The following is an 18,865-nucleotide window of genomic DNA, read 5'->3' as shown; positions in this document are numbered from 1 at the left end:
GAAAAAACTCAGTAGCAGAGGCCAGTATGTTAAAAAGGAAATATAAAGGGAAGAGAAAGGAAGGGAAGAGGGCACTTAATTTTTTGCATAGTTTTAAGTCCAAATATGATATATGTGATAGTTTGAATAGAATAGATGGCCCCCAATATATTCAGTTGTTTGTTTGTAGTTTGCATCTGCTGGCTACCTGGCTGGAGGTAATGTCACTGGGTGGATCTTAAGGTGTGGTGGTGGGTTTCCGATTTCAATCAACAGATATGCAAAGTGTGCCTAGCTGGAGTTCCTGAAGTGTGCTGTGGCTTTTGGCTTTTTTTTGGCATGTGCTTCTGTCTCTCTGCTTGGACCTGTGAAGGCAGACCAGCTTCTTCTGCCATTATGGAACTTCCCCTGGATCTGTATGCTTCAATAAATATCCTTTCCTCCATAACTGTGCCTGGTCTGGAAGTTCATCTCAGTGAACCTGAATATGTCTGCTACAATATTAAACACTAAATTTAGACTATGGTTAAGCTCAAAATCATATAGTTCTTTCCAATAGCTATTCTTCAGAAAGATATAGACATAAGATTAAAATAATACATTTGGGGGGGGTTGGGTTTCAGTGAAGGGTCTTGCTCTGGGCCAAGCTGATCTGTAATTTACTATGGAATCTCAGGGTGGCCTCAAACTCACTGTGATCCACCAACATCTGCCTCCAGTGTGCTTGGATAAAGGCATGTGCCGGCATAGCCAGCTGTAATAAGTTTGTTATTGACTGATATGTTATTTCCTCTAATCGTCACTGCAACCACATTTTTGACAGAAAGCAATTTACAGAAGGAAAGGTTTTGTGTGTGTGTGTGTGTGTGTGTGTGTGTGTGTGTGTGACTTGCAGTTCTAACATAAAGGGGAAAGCATGGCAGCAGGAGCGGAGCTGGTCATATTCAGGAAGTAGAAGTGAACCGGAAGTGAGGCTGGTCTATAAACCCTCAAGGCTCCCTTCCAGTGACCCACTTCCTCCAGCAAGGCTCCACCTCCAAAGTCTTCAAGGATATACAATTGCATGCCCCAAAGCACATGAACAATTAGATGAATTATGTAAGGCTTACTATGGTGATAAATACAACATCTGCCACAAAATTTTAAAGGTACTAGAGAGGTTATATTACCAGTAAAATATTGGAAGTTGTGATTACAACTATAGTTGTTTTAGCAGATTTCATCCTATTTCCAAGGTCAGGTTGCTTGCTCAAAACTGTAACTTTTGATTCCTCCTATCTGTCTCAGCCTCTCTGTTCTCTGTGGCCTATCTGTAAGGCAGTGAACATCAGTGTGCAGCCCTGGTTTGGGGAGGTATTTTTTTTTTCTTGATGAGATCCTACCTAGGTGGATGGTTAACACTGGTTACAGGATACCAGGAGTAGCCATGCCCAGAGGTCTTCCTCCTTCCTGCCTCCTTCCTACTGTCTCTGGATGTTTCTGCATGTTTCCTTTTAAGACAAAACAGGGGCAGGGGCCAAGATGTGGGTTCAATCTTGCTGCTAAATAGACATATGTGTGAATATTTGTAATCTCAAGTACTCAGAACCTTAAGACACAAGTCTCAGACCATTCAGGTCTCCCAAGATATTTTAAGGCCAAATAGGGTACCTATGAAACTCTGTCTCAAGTAAAGAATGACCAAGTGTATAAATTTCAGTGAAGGAGCATGTACCTGTCATGTCCTGTGCCTTAAGTTCATTCCAGTTCCCACCTCAGAGGCACCTCAGAGAAGCCATTTACTGCTTGTTATAGTCAGATTCACATTGTTGGTGGAAAACACCTGACCAAGAGCAGATTGAAGGTTTAAAAGGTTTATTTTGGTTTACAGACTCAAAGGGAAGCTCCATGATGACAGGGGGAAACAATGTCATGAGCAGAGCAGAGGGTGGACATAACAACAGGAGAGTGTTCCACACACTGGGAAGTAGTGGATTATAACATCTATAAGCCCACCCCCAAAATACACTGCCTACAGGAGGGTTCAATTTCCAAATTGCCATTAGCTGGGAAGCTAGCATTTAGAACACCTGAACTTATGGGGGGACCCTTGAACCAAACCACCACACTGTGTTGACTCAGTCTTTCTTTTCTTCTCCAGAATGGAGTAATGTTGCTCTGTGCTAGTGAGTGTGGTTTGGCTGCAGCATGGCAAGAGAAAAAAATCTTGTTTTGGGGAGATCATAGCTGCTAACCCTCTGGGACCATAAAACCTTGGAAAACAGTGGGATATGGAGCTTATCTTACTGTAGTGAGGGAGCTGACGCCAAGGGTTGGGGATTTGGTGGGTGAGTCCCTCATTGCTTGCCACCATGGAACACATAGGCCAGTTTATCAACTATTCCAGTAGGCTGTGGGCTTAATAAGCACACAGAGTTCTAAAAAGGATGGGAAAATTGTTTCTGAGGATGGATAAAAGACTGAAGAGTATGGAAGGTGGATCTGTGTAAGACAAGCCTTGTAAGTGTGACAGAAGAAGTCATGGCCTGTGAAAGGCAATGATGAGGGCCTGAGGGAAGAGATTTCAGGGAAAGGATTCTGAGGGAAGATGAAATTTGGATGGGATTTGAGGCTGGAGCCTAGATCTCCAGAAGGAGTGAGGTTTAAGGAGATCTGAAGAGTGAAGTCATGGCCTATGGAGAGAATAAGAAGAATAGAAATGGATAAAATTAAGAGGATATGGGAAGGGAAAAGAGCCCCTCACTCTGATGTCAGCTTCAAGTCTCTTGTGAGCTGAAAGTAAAGAATTCCAGCACAAGTAGCAAGATTTTTGGTGATGATTACCTACATACAGAGAACATTCCTTCTGCATACTTAAAATAATAATGTTATAGTAATAATGATTTATGCTTGAATCATAAGCATGTCTGACCTTGACTGTGTCCTTATTAATTTTCTAGATGGAAACTTGAAATTTTCCAGAATGCTTGGTGAAACATTCCTGCAGTGGAATGAAGTGAGGGCACTGTATACCCCAGGATTTAAACATGGTGAGTTTGTGTCTGTTTTCCTGGGCCAGAGGAGGGAAATGGGAATACCATATAACCGTGTAACACTGTTCACTGGCTCCCCATTATCTCTGTCACTTGTGCCCTGGGTTCTGGAGGTGAGAGGTCAGGACTTCCAGACATCTCTTACCTCCTGGAATATGTGTATCTGACTTCAAAGTCATGCAACCGGGTGTCAGTGTAATTGAACACCTACATCATCTTATATCTGCTCCTGGGTCATCAGGTTCCATTCCATCTCCCAGATGCTCAGAACTCCAAGCTTTGTGACCTAAACTCTGTGTTTTGGTTCTGGTGATCTTAGGTGACCCTCACCTACCAGTGACCATCAGGAAGGTAGTTAACCTGTGATGGTGAGGTTGTTATCCATCCATGTTTTAGCCATCAGGCAGAGGTCTAGGAGGATTTAGAGGGGCATCATGGTGTTAAAAACTGATATTATTGATCTATATGAAAACATGTGGGCCTCTTATCCATGGTTTGAGGGCAAGGACAGAGTATCTGGTCATGGTGTGTAGGAGATGGAGACTTCATCAGTAGTGTGAGATTATTTAAGAAAATGGTTTCACCAGGTACCCTGGAAACAGGTGAACAGAACAGACTTTGGTCATTCTGTGTGATCATGGCCACCCACTTTCCCAGGGTAGCCATTCTTTCCTCTCTAGTTCCCAAACCCTCTTACAGACCCTCAGGGAGGCACAGCCAAGGATCAAGGTTACAGCTCACCTGTGATGTGTTGTGTTTGCTTCTAATGTTGTGTCTTGGGTTGTTATCCTAAACCTATCTGTCGCTGAATTTCTGTGAGTCTCTTAGACTGTCCTAATCTAGGCATGTGATGTGACCCCACATTGTACTTTCACTGGCCCATCTCTGTCTCTAGTCTCTCACTACATGTTCCTTATAAAAAAATTTTTTTTTAAGTTCTGGGGTCACTAATGTCATGGGCTGGAGTCACAATTATCACTTCCTGGCTTGTTACTAGGCAAACTTCCTCTTGAGCCATTTATGCACGTGTCTTTGTGTGATCTTGGTTTCAGAAGGGCACAGAGCTGACTGTCCAGCCAGAGTAATTAATGAAGGATGCAGGATTTCAGGAGCAGCTGTGTGCAGAGGCTTTACCCCTTCCCATCTCCTTCTGCCTATACCTCTATGTCCTCTCCAGTGCCCAGCTAAGGTGAAGTGCTAAGGGGTCCTATCCCTTTGTTCAAATCTCCCCTCAAACACAGAAAGGGTAGGCCTGTATTTCTAGGTGATGAGGGGAAAATAGACAAAGTTTAGAGCATCCTGTAATACCAAAATATTTCCAGAAAAATCTGGGTAACTTAGTGATCTTCTTTCAAAAAGCTAAGATGTATAGTTCAGTAGCAGAACACTTGCCGGGCATTCACAGGTTTGGGCTCCACTCCCACCCACCTCCTCCACATAGAACCTTAGAAGAGCCAATCTACACTTTCAATGCTCAGTTTGTGCCAAATAGTGGGATGCAGTCACCTGCTGCCTGTCAGAGCGTTGAGGCTGCAGTAAGGCAAGTTTATGGAATTGCCTTGGAGACGAGGCTGCTTTTACATCCACCAGCTGTATCTTTTCATTGCTGTGTAGGGTGGCGGCAATGTGACCCCCCACAGTTTCCTATCCTGCCCTCTGAACTTGTCCTCTTCCTGAATAAAGAATACTGTGCACACTCTTCCCTGGAACACTTACTAGGCACCTGGTTTCATGGCCTGGGGTAAAAGAAAAGCCAGACCCTCACCTCACTGCGCATCTCTTTGTTTTGAAGGCTCAGAGATGGATTGTTTAGGAGAAATCCCAGCCTGGGAAACACACTGTGTTCTCACAGATGGCCATGCTTCTAGGATTCACCAGGAAGGTGGAGAATGGAGGCTACTGGCTATGGCCAGTTAATCTTAATTGGCCATGGGAGCCAGAACAGAGGACGAAGGGCCAATCAAGAAGTTTTTAGCAAGGCATCGTGATATACCTGTCTCATTCCATTACTGAGGCAGTGAGATTGATTTATGATTTTGAAGACAATGTTAGCTACAGTGTTCCAAAGCCAACTGACCTACATGGCAAGTGCTAGTCTTACACTCTCTTCTCCATAAACGTTCTGAGAGGGGCATGGGGACATTTCTAGAATCTCAACATTGGCAGGCTGAGGCAGGAGGTTGTTAGGTTGAGCCCTGCCTGTGGTACATGTGAAAAGTCATCACATGAGTAAGTAAAAAGAGAAAGACAAGGAAGGTAAATAAGATGGTGGAAAGGGAGAGGTAACAGGTGAGGGGTGATTTAATAAGTTGCTCATGCCTTTCATCCCAGCACTTGGGAGGATGATACATGGGAATTGTTGTGAGTTCATGGCCCCTCTGAATTGTACTGTGAAATGCCATTTCCAAATCAAGTAGAGGAAGAGTATGCTTGTGAGGTTGTAGGACTGAGAGATTGATCATTGAACTAGAACCGTGCAAGAGAAGAAGAAAATTCCCTACTGCCCTCCATGGAAACATCATTGCAAAAATGTAAAATTGTGAAAAATGAAAAGCTACAGAAATATTTAAAAATCAATGGTGGTCAAGGTATCTGTTTGCAGTGTGTTTATAGAAAGGGAAGGGTGATCAGAAGGTGGATATCAGATAATTTGGGGGGCAGTGATATTATTCTACATAATACTGGGATGCTGGATATATGACACATGTCATATTTGTCAAAAGCTACCAAAGTATCACAGTGAAGAGTGATCCATAACTTAAAGTATGGACTTAGTGACCGATTATGCATTCATTATTTCTCACCACTATCAAATATAGTATATTGGTTCATGGTTGTAATAATACATTGACTATATGAAACATGCTAAGAACAGGAAAATATGAGTTAAAAAGTGTGAGGATGTGGAAAATGTGTACTTTATGCTCACTTTCCCCATAAAATAAGACATCTTTGGAAAGTAACATATTTTGCAACTCCCAATACATTGTAGGGCACTTGCATGACTGAGTTCAATCAAGAACAAAATGAGGAGAATATTCTGAGTTGAGCATATAATCCCCATTGGGTATCACAAGGAAGAGTGAAAGCCCACAGCACAGCTGCATACTGTTTCATCTCAAGTTAAGATGCCACTTGCAGGCAGTTTAAGAAAGGTAATGCTTTAAAGCAGTGGTTTTGGATATTGTACTCATACTAAATTCCTTTGGATTTTTTGTTTGTTTGTTTTTTTGTTTTTTGAGGTAGGGTCTCACTCTGGCCCAGGCTTACCTGGAATTCACTCTGTAGTCTCAGGGTGGCCTTGAAATCATGCAATCCTCCTACTTCTGCCTCCCGAGTGCTGGGATTAAAGGCGTGCGCCACCATGCCCGGCTTCCTATGGATTCTTTATACATATATGAAAACAGAATCACAATTCTGATCTTATTATTCCAGTGTAACTTAAATTTTGAAGGTTTACAAAGCCCTTCTATGAGAGTGTAATGTGTAGTCGGCAGTTTACCCATATGTTCTAAGGCCTGGGATGCTGATCTGTGCATGGGATCCATGTGTGCTATGTGCCTTGCACTCTGTGATATTTTAGTTATGAATATTAGAAAACTACATTTCATGGGTAAAATGAAAGAATAAAGCCTAAATGTACTCCTTTGTATAGCTAGATTGCTACAAGGTGAATATGAATTACCAGTAGATAATAATCCCAAATTAATATTCCTTGCTTTCATAGATTTTTCAAATAATGTAAATGGATTTTGTTTATATTACAAGTCATAAACAATGTCTAAGTATCAAAAGGAATAGAAATAATTTGTATTCATATGGGAGTTAGTATACAAATTTTAAAATTTCTTTTGCATTCAGAAATGAAAATTATGAAATTAATTTTTGAAATAATTACTGTTCCTGATCAATTTCATTGATTTTAAACATGAAAGGAGAATATTAAAAATGGAACTTACAACTCAAGGCACTGATGGGACAGGGATGCTAGGTTGACAGTATCAGGGGAAAAGATCTAACCAGACAGGAACTGTGTTGCAGGTGAGGGAACTGAGAATGAAGTATAATGTCTCATACATATGTGACAATTTAATACTATTGTCAACTTGATCAGATCAGGAGTTAATTATGAGATACACCTGTTGGGTGGGTATGTGAGGGCATTTCCAGGAATTATTTAGGAACACATTAAGACCTTCCCTCACAATGGCCAGCCCTTCATGTGACAGGCTATCTAAAAAGCAGCTCCAGGAAAACAGGGCCATCACAGCACTGGTGTTTGTCTCTCCCCTGTTGCTGCTATCCTTCATGGACATGTGAACCCAGCTTCAGCAGCCCTCCCACACGGACTGCAAACCAGCAGTGCACCAGGAATCATCTTGGTCTACAGTGCCAGTCTGGAACTGCTGAGGCATCCAGCCTCATGGACTGAGTGACCACAGAGTTCTAAGACTCTCCAGTCGTTATTGGGCTACCCAGATCTTAGTCTGAAAGCTAAATGTAAAAACCCCACTTTTAATACATATTCATTCTATTAACTCTCTAAGTAAAATACATTTGTGCTGCCAGGATCCAGGAGTGGCTTTAGAGAAACAGAATTGTACACATGAAGTTCCCAGCTGTGCCCAGTGTCAACTATCTAGTTATCCAACTGTAATGCTACTAAAGACTCCATCTTGACTCAGCTTGCTAAGCATAGGGATTCATACACAGTGACCCCTTTCCCACAGACACACATCCTCTTTTTCTCTCCATCTTTTTCAATATCTCTGTGTCAATGTGGTCTGGCATTGGATGTGCATGGTGAATCCTGGACTGGGAAGAAACTTTGGTTGGCTGGGACGCCAAGGTTTTGAATGGTAAATTTGGGATGCAAGAATCAAGGAGCAGCTCTGCACAGTGACCTCATTCCTTCATGTCCCCTCCTCTTTGATTCCCTCCCCCAATACTCTGTTAATTGTAAATAGGAGATGTGGCCTAGACCTGGGTTCTAATTGCACTTGCAGACCAGTCATGGTGGTTCAGGCCTATCATCCCACTTTCTGAGGAAGGTTAAGAAGAAGGAATTGTTGCAAATTCCAGACCAGCTTGGGCTACATAGTGTGTACAAGTGAGTCTGCTTAACTTAGAGGCTGTCTCAAATAAAAACCACATGGATAAGGTCCAGTGGCAGCAACTATGACTGACATGGCCAGAGCCCTTTTCTCTATTTCCATTCAACTTCTCTATATCTGATCTCAGAGAAGCCAGGTCCTCTCCTGAGACTCACTTTGTTCTTCTGGAGAATGGGATGATGGCACGCCCTGCTGGGCAATGTGGTGGGCACAGCAAGGCAAGAATAGCTAATTGCCTGGGAGGTCTGTGTTGCTTTAGAGCCTACTCTTGTCCCTACATGTGACCATCAAAGCAAGGAGAGGATTGGAGTGTAGTGTTTGGCTTGATGTATGGAAAGGGATGCTGTGTTGGGAGGGTAGGGCTTAATCCTGCACTAGCTGTCACCATGGGGCATGCAACAAAGTGACTGGATATCAAAGGAGCCCCCAAAACATTCATTATCCACTCATCAGTTGAGGGACATCTAGGCTGGTTCCATTTCCCAGCTATTATGAATTGAGTGGCAATAAACATGATTGAGCATGTATTTCTAAGGAAATGAGATGAGTCCTTAGGATATATGCCTAGGAGTGCTTTAGCTGGGTCATATGGTAGATCAGTGTTTAGCTGTCTTAGGAACCGCCATGCTGATTTCCACAATGGCTGGACCAGATTGCATTCCCACCAGCAGTGTAGAAGGGTTCCTCTTTTTCCACATCCCCACCAACATTTATGATCATTTGTTTTCATGATGGTAGCCAATCTGACAGGAGTGAGATGGACTCTCAATGTAGTTTTAATCTGCCTTTCCCTGATGACTAGGGATGTAGAACATTTTTTTACATGCTTATACGCCATCCGTATTTCTTATTTTGAGAAATCTCTGTTTAGTTCCATAGTCCAGTTTTTAATAGGCATGTTTGATTTCTTATTATTTAACTTTTTGAGTTCTTTGGCTATCCTAGATATTAATCGTCTATCAGATATATAGTTGGCAAAGATTTTTTCCCATTCTCTAGGTTGTCTCTTTGCTTTATTCACAGTGTCCTTTGCAGTGCAAAATCTTTGTAATTTCATGAGGTCCCAATGGTTAATCTGTGGTTTTATTGCCTGAGCACTTGGGGTTATATTCAGAAAGTCTTTGCCAAGACCAATATGTTGAAGGGTTTCCCCTACTTTTTCCTCTAGCAGTTTCAGAGTTTCAGGTCTCATGTTAAGGTGTTTAATCCATTTGGATTTAATTCTTGTGCATGGAGAAAGAGAAGAATCTATTTTCATCCTTCTACAGATGTATATCCAGTTTTCCCAATCCCATTTGCTGAAGAGGCTGTCTTTTCTCCAATGAGTATTTTTGGAGTCTTTATTGAATATCAGGTGGCTATAACTACCTGGACTTATATCTGGGTCCTCTATTCTGTTCCATTGATGTATATATCTGCTTTTGTGCCACTACCATGCTGTTTTTGTTACTATGGCTCTGTAGTATAGGTTAAAATCAGGTATGGTGATACCTCCCGCCATATTTTTGTTGCTCAGTATTCGGTATTATTTTAGATATTCGAGGTTTTTTTTTTCTATTCCAAATGAATTTTTGGATTGTTTTCTCTATTTCCATGAATAATACCTGTGGAATTTTGATGGGGATTGCATTAAATATGTAGATTGCTTTTGGTAAAATTGCCATTTTCACAATATTGATTCTTCCAATCCAGGAACAAGGGATGTTTTTCCATTTCCTAGTGTCTTCTGCATTTCTCACTTGAATGTTTTATAGTTCTCATTGTAGAGATCCTTTACTTCCTTGGTTAGGTTTATTCCAAGGTACTTTATTTTCTTTGATGCAATTGTGAATGGAAGTGATTCTCTGATTTCATCTCTGTGTGTTTGTTGTTAGCATATAGGAATGCTACTGATTTCTGTGTATTTATTTTGTATCCTGCTACATGGCTGTAGGTGTTTATCAGCTCTAACAGTTTGCTGGTAGAGTCTATAGGATCCTTTATATATAGAATCATGTCATCTGCAAATAATGATAACTTGATCTCTTCCTTTACAATTTGTATCACTTTTATGTGTGTCTCTTGCCTTATTGCTATGGCTAAGACTTCCAGTACTATATTAAGGAAAAGTGGGGACAGTGGACACCCTTGTCTTGTTCCTGATTTTAGTGGAAAAGCTTCCAGATTTTCCCCATTTAGTAATATGTTTGCTGTAGGCTTGTCATAAATAGCCTTTATTATATTGAGATATGTTCCTTTGATTCCCAGTCTCTGTAGGACTTTTATCATGAAGGGGTGTTGCATTTTGTCAAACGCTTTCTCTGCATCTAATGAGATGATCATGTGATTTTTTGTCCTTCAATACATTTATATAATGTATTACATTTATTGATTTGCATATATTGAACCATCCCTGCATCTCTGGGATAAAGCCTACTTGGTCTTTCTGATAGATTCTTGTATTCTGTTTGCCAACATTTTGTTGTGAATTTTTGAATCTATGTTCATGAGGGAGATTGGTCTGTAATTTTCTTTTCTTTCTTTTTTTATTTTTTTTTCCCCTATCTTTGCTTGGTTTTAGTATCAGGGTGATGCTGGCTTCATAGAAAGAGTTTGGTAGAATTCCTTCTTTTTCTATTTTATGGAAAAGCTTAAGAAGCAATGGTGTTATCTCTTCCTTGAAGGTCTGGTAAAATTCACCAGTGAATCCATCTGGGCCTGGGATTTTTTTAGTTGGGAGGTTATTGATAACTGTTCAGATCTCCATGCTTGTTATAGGTCTATTTAAGTGATTAATCTCATCTTGATTTAATTTAGGTAGGTCATATAAATCAAGGAAATCATCCATTTCTTTCAGATTTTCATACTTTGTGGAGTATATGCTTTTATAGTATGTCCCTATGATTTTTTTAATTTCTCTGGCATCTATTGTGATGTTGCATTTCTCATCTTTAATTTTATTAATTTGTGTCTCTTCTCTTTTTCTTTTTGTGAGATTTGCTAAGGGTTTATCAATCTTGTTTATCCTTTCAAAGAACCAACTCTTCGTTTCATTGATTCTTTGCTGTTTTATATTTTTTGGCTTTTTCTCCCCTAAGCTGCTTTGGCGTGGTTCCCATGTTGCCATCTTCACCAGAAGTCCAACTGTTATTTTTTGAAGCAGTATTATGTATACTTTATTTTCACCAGTTTTCCAAAATCAGCATATTATTTTTCTTGTTATGATAATTGAGTTGGTAATACAATTGTACACTATTTATTAATATTTATAAAAACATTCTTGAAACATTTCTTATGATCAGATCCATGTATAAATTTTGCTCACAGGACACATGGCTTATTACCTTATAGGTTTAGGTCTGCAAGGCTAAAATCTCAATGCCATCACATATCAGTGTAAAAGTTATTTTATTTATTTATTTATTTATTTATTGTTTTTTTTGAGGTAGGGTCTCACTCTAGCCCAGGCTGACCTGGAATTCACTATGGAGTCACAGGGTGGCCTCAAACTCATGGCGATCCTCCTACCTCTGCCTCCCGAGTGCTGGGATTAAAGGCGTGTGCCACCATGGCAGACTTGTAAAAGTTATTTTTAACTATAGCTGAGTATCTGGGTTTCCTCTTATTGTTGTCCAAGGCCTAGCCCATAGGAGTAAAGATTTTATAACTCCTTATTATCCATTTACAGTGTAGTGAATCAAGATTGAGTTAATATCCATTTTCCAAATTTTTATGAGTTCTAACTCTTAAAAGGGATGATATAGAAGTACCACTTAGGCTCAAAGTCAACAAAAAGTGGCCCAACTTTATTATCACTAAATAGAACTATTTTCTTCTAATCCTAGGACTAGTTCCAGATACTTCTAAGTTAAAGATATTGAACTGGTTAAAATTACATTATTCAATGGCACTTTTATTAGGGAATATTAAACTCCCACAACCAAAATTCAAGCCTTAGTAAGTCTAAGTTTACTATTAGATATTGCTATACTTCTCTTTATGTTAATAAAAGTTGTTTTATCCAGGCGTAGTGGCGCACGCCTTTAATCCCAGCACTCGGGAGGCAGAGGTAGGAGGATTGCCATGAGTTCGAGGCCACCCTGAGACTCCATAGTGAATTCCAGGTCAGCCAGGGCTAGAGTGAGACCCTACCTTGGAAAACCAAAATAAATAAATAAATAAATAAAAGTTGTTTTCAGGCTGGAGAGATGGCTTAGAAGTTAAGGTGCTTGCTTGCAAAGCCTAACAGCCCAGGTTTGATTTTCCAGTTTCCACACAAGCCATATGCATTTGGTGGCACATGCGTCTGGAGTTCATTTGCAGTGGCTAGAGACCCTGGTGTGCCCATTCTTTCTTTCTCTCTCTGTCTCTAATAAATAAATGAAAATAAATCAGAAAAAAATATTAAATAGCTGAGTGTGGTGGAACATGCCTTTAATCCTCGCACTTGGGAGGCAGTAGTAGGAGGACCACTGCATAATGAATTCCAAGTTAGCTTGAGCTAGAGTAAGACCCTACCTTGAAAAAAAATTAAATAAAAAGTTGTTTGCAAAGCGAACTTTACTTTTATGTTTTTTGAAATTTATTAATCCCTGATTGTTCTTTTTCTTTTTTTGCAAGGTAGGGTCTCACTTTAGCCCAGACTGACCTGGAATTCACTATGGAGTCTCAGGATGGCCTTGAACTCACGACAATCCTCCTACCTCTGCCTTCCGAGTGCTGGGGGTTAAGGGCATGGGCCACCACTCCTGGCTTCTGTATGTTCTTTTGTTCATAGCAACAATATTTCTTCCTGTAAAATACAATATTTTTTTGCAGGTTTTTCCAATGAACAAACTAGCTGTTTTGACATAATACATAAATTCCTCTCCATATATATTGTTTTGATCTCATATCATTCATGCTAGATAAAACCCCATTTAGTAGGAAAGCTCATTTCAACAGACATTAGGTCCAGTGATACAAATCTGATAATTCAATAGTTATATAAAACTTGACAAAAAAATCAAACCTTTAGTCTTTTTATTTTGACAACCTTTCATATCTGTAGATCTTTTGTGCCCCGGCCAGTGGGGAGTTAAACAAGAACCTGAGAGGAAATTAACCTGTATGGGAGACAAGAGACACAAAGAAGGAGACCAAGTCTATATTCTGATCAAGGTCTCAGATTTATTCAGGAAAGCACAAGCTTATATACAGAAAATAAAACTTTCTAGACAGTTCCTACGTGCCTAAAGTCTGCTCCACAGATGCCTCTGTGTCTGAAGACTGTTTGCCGAGGCCATAGGATAAGGCCTCTGTGCCTGGAGATCCAAAAACAGCTTCAGTTCTCATGGTCAAAGAGCAGCTACAGCTCCCAACATTTTGTCTGTACTAAACAAGCACTTTTATTTAATAGTCTCTTCATTTTAATTAACTTCATTTATCTAAGTTAATGTGTCTTTTCATAGACAAAACTTCTTTCTCTCATCTGTAGTTGTTAGTTTTGACCTTGGATATATTTGTCTGTATCGCCTGTATATATCATGCCACATATGGAAAGGTGTTATAAGGTAATAGTCAGGCTATGAGGGCTAATAGACTTAATATAACCCAGGGAAATAATTTCTTTGGTGGCTCTGATAAGCACCTTTCTCTGAAGAGTGGTCTCTGCCTGTCCAGCATACAAAAAGGAACTAAAACAGAACTTCCTAAGAGCTACATCTGTTTATTAAAACGTTATCTTCAGCTGTTAGGGAGAACTGATTGCTATCTGTCCAGAGCATAATTATCACAGGCTATATTTGCCCCATAGAATAGTCAGTTTACTGTCTTTCTGTACATTGCAAAGAGAGCAAAATGCTATATTTCTCTACATTTCTTTATACCTAGCCTAGAGAAATACAGAAGTCACTTCCTTGTAGGAGGCTCTGCTGATGGCAGACAAACAGGAGGCTCTGCTAATGGGAGGTAAACAAGAGGCTCTTCTAGGATGAACAGCATTTCCTGGGGCCTGCATTGTTGAGCAGACACCTAAGATAAGCCGGACCCCTGGTCACAGGTCTACCTCGCACCTCCCAGGCTGTGCTTCCAGTAACTGACCAAGAGATCTGTTTCCAAATTCCTTTTTTACTTTTATGGGTGTAACTGTCACATGACATCATGTGGTTATTTCCAATAAAAACTGGCACTCTGAACAGCTCAGAGCTGCTGCTCTCCCTCCCCACCTTGAGGTGCAGAGCTGCTATACCAAACTCTAATCCTTTTCTTTTCTTTCTTTTTTTTTTTACCTAATAAAACTTTACCTCACATTATGAGACAATAGTCTTACTTGTGTGACATTGGACCCCATAACATCTTGGGGCTCGCCTTGGATCCACATTTCAAGACTTCCCTCTCTGACTCTGGGGTGACTGAACCAGGGAAGGACCCCTAGTTTCAGTCCAAGAGCCATATCTCCAGTCATCTGCATGTTCCTGGTTTTGGAGTTGGTAGCAAGCCTTTTGCCTAGGACTGCCAGTCCTCTCCTTTATTGGCTAAGAAACCTCCAGACATGCTTTTTTCACTCTTCCCTTTGTGTTTCTTTCATTCTTTTATTTTTTCCACTGATTTTCCTACTTTTCTGGTTTTGCATGCTTTTCTGGTCCAAGAGGAAAGCTGGGCACAGCATTAATTTCCCTAGAAAGAGGAATCAAGGGGCTGCTCTTGATCTTCTCTGGCTTTGTTTAGAGATTTTGAATGGAGTTCTGTTTTCGGTTCATTTTTGGTTTGACAGTGTGTCTGTTTCTGGTTCAGTTTTGGATTGGCAGCCAGGTGGCAATGTCAGGAGAGCTGTTATTGCTAGCATGTTTGTGTTTGGTGTTGTGTTCATTTATCTTGTCCTCATCTTTGAAGATATGGGTCAAAATCATTCTGTTGAAAATTGTCCTTTAAAACTGGCTAAAAAGTACTTTAAAGACATTAAGAAAAAAAATAAAAACAATAAAATGAGCTAAGCCTATTATCCTGGCTACTTGGGAAGCTGAGACAGGAGATTCCAATGTGATAGCCTGACTACATGTTAAACCATGTGACTTTTAAATTGCTTGAATAAAAATAAGTAAACAATTTTAATTTGAACTGTACCTGACATTTCCTCTTTTGTTTGGGCTTTAAAAATAAGATATTATTTACAGACACTGTTTAGTTTCTTTATTAATCCAAATAGTCCAACAGGTCTCTGCTAGAGTTTTTGTTGACATTTGGTTTATTTCATGGTTTTTTTGGTTTTTATCTTTAAAAGTCACATTTAACTAAGGCCTATGGTGAGCTAAACTTTTATGTAAACAAAGCCATATTTTGTTACATGATCTTATAAATATAATTACTGAGTTTATGTTCTAGGTCAACTTCAACTTACATAGAGGATTATTAAAAACAACAAAGTTCTCTCTGAGGTGGTAACTCATAATTTGCCAGGTATTTTGAAAGATTATGATGTCCTGTTAGTTAAAAGGAGGAGGTAACAGGCCTGAGACCTATACAAGCCTGCCTCAAGATAGAAACAAAATTTGCCTTAGTTATTTCTAATAATAGCATTTCCAAATGTGTTAGAAGTATTTATAAAAATTATCCTCCAAATGGTCATCATGTTTTGCCTTGTATTCATAGAAGGAGTTTATTAATAGGAGCTATCTCAAATCAATGGGTTACATAAAATCTGAATGTATATCCTGGTATTATAAAGTAAGTTTGGTTGTCAGGTAGAGATTTTTGGTGATCTAAATGCTAAGGAAGGATTTTTCTCTACAAATTTTCAATAATAAGATGGTTAGCTCTTTGAAACCATAATACTTAGTCAATTTGGTATAGTTTTCCTTAGTAGCCTTATAAGAAAGATGCTTAATTATGGGTTAAGATGAGAGGATTAAAGGAACTGGGAAGGTACTTTTCAATGTTGGACATAGAATGCTTGTTATAAATGCTTTTTTAGTAGAACTTAGATCAGAATATTAAAGTATGTTCATAAAGATGTGTGTATGTAGAAAGGATGTAAGAGATCTAAAAGACTAAATTTTGCCTAAAATGAATTTCCTTTTAGAAGGAACAGCTAATTTTCAAGCTAAACCTAAACACCATGCCTGAAGTTAAAGAATTTTCAATTGTTTACAAACTTTCAAGGATGCTCTAAAAGTATTATATAGCAACATAGACCTAATGTAAATTCAGCTTACATTAAACACAGGTAATGTCCTATCCTAGGTGGGTAACAAAGTCCTAAGTATAGATGTAATTCATATTCTTTAGAGGTCAAACCAGGTTAGACATAGACAAGACCCTATCACCTTATGTACAAATGGATAAAATCAAATTCCTAAGGTAAAACAAAACAAAACAACTGCAGAGTAAGACAAATAATGTCAGGATGCTAAGCTCTATGCTCTGTTGTTTCCTTTTGCTCTTGCTTACTGTTATATGCTATTTAAGGTCATGACAAGCTGGACTCTGGAAAAAGGGATGACACCCCCTTTATCTCAAACCCCATGCAAGTTTAAGCCATGTGTCCCCCTGATCCTGTCCAGAGACAAAATGGCCAACTGTCTCTCATAAGGAAAAAGGAATGACAAAGGACATATAACTTTGTTTCTCTTTATAGTTCTTCTCTTTTGAATGCCTAAAGTCACATCTGTTAGATAAAATCTCTCAATAGGCAAAAGATTAGATAGGTAAACTGAGTCAAGGTACTTGATGAAGTTACAAACTCCTTACATAAAGCGAACATCAGACTTACCTAAAATGTATATCAGGACATAGATGACAAAAAAGGGGCATCAAATAAATGATGGCTTAATGGTTAAAGCGCTTATCTGCTCAGAAAGCTAAACTAATAGCACTGACCAAGGCTCTGATATTGGGAAAAGACAAGACAATGAATGTCTACACAAAACAGAACCTACAGCTCACCTCTCCTCTGATAAAGGAACAGACCCCACAAAGATACTATCAACCGGAGAGAATGGATAACTGGTGCCGCCCAAGCCCTAGGGCAGAGACTGGCTAAACAACTTCATAAAGAAATTCACCTAGAAAGAGCTGGGCGTGGTGGCGCACGCCTTTAATCCCAGCACTCGGGAGGCAGAGGTAGAAGGATCGCCGTGAGTTCGAGGCCACCCTGAGACTACATAGTGAATTCCAGGTCAGCCTGGACCAGAGTGAGACCCTACCTCGAAAAACCAAAAAAAAAAAAAAAAAAAAAAAAAAAAAGAAATTCACCTAGAAAGTAATATGAGCTGATAAGGAAAAAAGTTTTCTTCCTAGGTATGAACTCAATCATCAAGGACAAATGCCTCCTCTGCTAAAGTATCATCAATGGGGATGAGAGAGAAAAAATGAAAAACAAAAACAAAAAACAGAGACAGGTAGATATTGAGTAGTTAATTTCACAGAGGTAAAGCCAGATCAATATAAATATAGATACTTACTTGTTTATGTTGATTCCTTTTCAGGACTGATAAAAACCTTCTCAACTAATTCTGAGACAGCCCAAATAGTGACTAAGAAATTGTTAAAGAAGATAGTTCCCTGCTATGGGTTGCACCTCAGGATAAGAACATATAATGGGCCTGCCCTTATGTCAAAAATCACTAAAAAACTGACTAAGACTCTGGGTATTAATTGAAAATTACATTGTGTCTATCATCTCCAAAGTTCAAGAAAGGTAAAAGGAATAAATCAAATCTTGAAGGAGACTTTAAATTAATCCTATAGACAGGCAAAAGATAGATGGGACTCCTTCCCTTCACCCTTTTAAGGCCCAGATGTACGCCTTATGTAAAAAAAAAAAAAAAACATTACCCCATTTAAAATTATGTATGTATGGACCCTCCCCCCACTCTGCTCTGGATGGAACTTGAACAGATAATTGACATCACTAATGAAAGACTTCTGTTCTATCTAAAGAGTCCAGGAGTCCATTGTTCAGGCAGCCAATGCTGCTTTTCAGACATACACCCTGTTTGCCCCCCATACCTTTCAGATGGGCGATAGCTTGGATCAAGAAATATCATATTGGGGGCTGGAGAGATGGCTTAGCAGTTAAGTGCTTGCCTGTGAAGCCTAAGGACCCCGGTTCGAGGCTCAGTTGCCCAGGTCCCACGTTAGCCAGATGCACAAGGGGGCACACGCGTCTGGAGTTCGTTTGCAGAGGCTGGAGGCCCTGGCGCGCCCATTCTCTCTCTCTCCTTCTACCTGTCTTTCTCTCTGTGTCTGTCGCTGTCAAATAAATAAATAAATAAATAAATAAATAAATAAATAAATAAATAAATAAAATAAAAGAAATAGCATATTGGGATATTGGAAGGAACCACACCAGGTCATCCTAACCACTCCAACAGCTGTGAAAGTGAAGGGGACAAAATAAAAGATTAGACTTACCTTTTATAAAACAAGGGGGCTTATATATGGCTTTAGATAAAATAATAATTGGTTTCAGTCTATCTTTAGTTGGTCTCTATGACGAACTTCCCTTATCTCTTCTATTGCTGAGCCCCAGACACTACTGCTCTTAGGCCTTACTAGAGGACCCTGCATTACTAATACTCTAAGTAGATACTGTGCTAAAAGGAAAAAGAATCTCTTAAAAATATATTACCCAGTTGTAAATTTTGTGACAATTTCCCTTTTCTAATCAACCCTAGTGTGGCTGATGTTTGATAGTATTTTATTTTCCTCTCAAATCTTCTGAAGATCCATCTCTGCTTACTTACCTTTTGTGGTCTTTCTCCCTTTGTTTACTCTGTGGGG

The sequence above is a fragment of the Jaculus jaculus genome, unplaced genomic scaffold (genome assembly GCF_020740685.1).
Source record: "Jaculus jaculus isolate mJacJac1 unplaced genomic scaffold, mJacJac1.mat.Y.cur mat_scaffold_39_1_1402899_arrow_ctg1, whole genome shotgun sequence".
Taxonomy (NCBI): domain Eukaryota; kingdom Metazoa; phylum Chordata; class Mammalia; order Rodentia; family Dipodidae; genus Jaculus; species Jaculus jaculus.
Note: the sequence above shows the minus strand (reverse complement) of the source record.